We start from the raw sequence: 2,231 nt of genomic DNA, 5'->3' as shown, positions 1-2,231 counted from the left end.
GTCCTTTCCTGGACAAAGAGCAGCCTACAGCCATGAGATTCCCTCCTCAGAAGTCTTGGGATGTTGCCCGATGAGGAGAGAAACACACCCCGAAGTTGGTGCCTTGAACAAAGACAGGAAGAAAAAGGGAGACACATATTTTTTTTCCATTTCAGTGAGCATTAAAAAAATAATACGGTAAAACCTATAGAACATAAAAGATTCTGCCGTAACCATTTTCAAGTGTGCAGTTGAGTGGTATTAAGTACATTGCCATTGTTGCACATCTGTCTCCAGAACTCTACTCAACTTGCAAGATTAAAATTCTGTCCGATTAGACACTAACTCCTCATTCCGCCTCCTGCCACTGGCTCCCACCCTTCTACTTTCGGACTCCATGAATTTGACAATTCAAACTGCCTCATGTTAGGGGAATCATACAGTATTTGTCTCTTTGTGCCTGGCTTATTTCATGGATCATAATCTCCTCCAAGTTCATCCCTTTTGTGTCAGAAATCCTTCCTTTCTATGGTTGAAAACAGCCCACTGCATGTATAGTCTATGCTGTGTGTGTCCATTCAGCTGTTGGACACTCAGGTTGTTTCTACCTTCCGCCCACTGTGAATAATACAACAGGCTCTTCTCATGGTCCCCAGCTCGCTCCAGGGGAAGGCAGTGACCTCTGGAGAAGGAACTTGCAACCTCAGTGCCGGTCAGGAGACCCAGGGGCCCTCTCCTCCGCTGCTTTCTCTTTGCTCCCCCTAAGCAAGGCCCTGCCAGTCTCCTTCATCAATTCAATTTGTACATCTGTAATCATCTTTCTTCTTCTTCCCTTCTGCCCAGGCCCCCTCAAGACTTGGTTCAGACCCCCAGGCACCTTATAAAGCCACAGTTCCCTGGGCTCCCAGAAGACTGAGTATCACAGACATATGTAGCTGAGGTTATCTCTGAAGTCTACAGGCCAAGAGACGACAGGAGGTCTTTCTAGGTGTGTCTGGAACCTGGTAGGTTTGCCCTCGACAGAGCCTGGGTCCTATTTTTTGTTTTTGTTTTTGTTTTTCTTCAATTTAAATTTAGTTGACACAAGAGGTCCCCCATCCTTAACTGAAGTGTAGGTTTCCCCTTCCTGAAATAAAAGGGCTCCCCAGCCTAGATATTGACCCACAGACCAATGAATGTGTCAGCTCTTACAAAAGAGATGATTTCCTGAATGAACAGCAAATGCAAGGGGAGGTGGAGACCCCTCAGTTCCCCCAAAGTAGCTGTAGTGACATAGTGGGAACGCCATACTGGGACAGGCTGGTGTGTCTGGAAGGTGGTGAAGGAAGGAGAGAGGCAGGGGTCAGGTTATGCAGGGCCTGGAGGCCGAGGGGGGTTGGAATTGATTCCAAGTGTGCATGGAAGCCCCTGGAGGACAGAGATCCAGCGGGCGATCCAGCTACTGCGGGGCCTGCTGTTTTCCTCCAACGTGAGAGAATTCCTGGCTCTCCAGCCCAATCTGCCCACCTCACTGACAATCTCAGTTGCTGAGGCCTGGCATGTGGGGCTCAACCTTGATACCTTCCACTCCATCCCAGAGCCCCAACTATGTCCCGGCCCCGGGGTAGGGGGGCTCTCCTGACTCTAATACTTTACAGCTCTGGGCACACCTCAGGCACCTCCGTTTCTGCAGTTTTTTGTTCTTGAGCCTCCGAATCATGTGGGGAGCAGCCCGGGCACACTGTGCGCCGTGGCACTCAGCGAGAAGGGGCGTTGACACGGGCAGAAAAAGCCCAGCACAGTCACAGGCCGAGGAAGAGCTGCCTGTGGGGGCCGGGGGCAGCTATGCAAGGAGTGAGCGGCGCTGCTGAATCACTAGTTACATGCCTGGAACTTTGTGTGTCAACCACACTTCAACTAAAAAAAATTTATTTTTCTTAATTAGAAAAAAAGGAGTTGCGGTCTCCTGAGTTCACGTTTTGGAGCGGAATCCACCCCATCTCTTTCTCGGCCCGCCTCGTAGAGCTGGCGGCCCCAGACCTGTCAAGACCGGGGACGTCCACCGCTTCCTCCCAGGCGCCGCCTTTTCACACCCTCCGGGTGCGTACTGGGGTCGGCCCCATTTAAGGGATGTACAAAGTGAGGCCCAGTTGGCGAGCCAGGGCCCCGAGGCCGCGCGCACGTCCCGTCGCCCTTGACAACGCGACACAAGGTCACGGAAAGCCCGCCCCCAGGTGCGTCCGTCCCCGCGCGGGCCCGCGGCGTCCGCGCCA

This window comes from Suricata suricatta, chromosome 8 (genome assembly GCF_006229205.1).
Source record: "Suricata suricatta isolate VVHF042 chromosome 8, meerkat_22Aug2017_6uvM2_HiC, whole genome shotgun sequence".
Lineage (NCBI taxonomy): Eukaryota > Metazoa > Chordata > Mammalia > Carnivora > Herpestidae > Suricata > Suricata suricatta.
Note: the sequence above shows the minus strand (reverse complement) of the source record.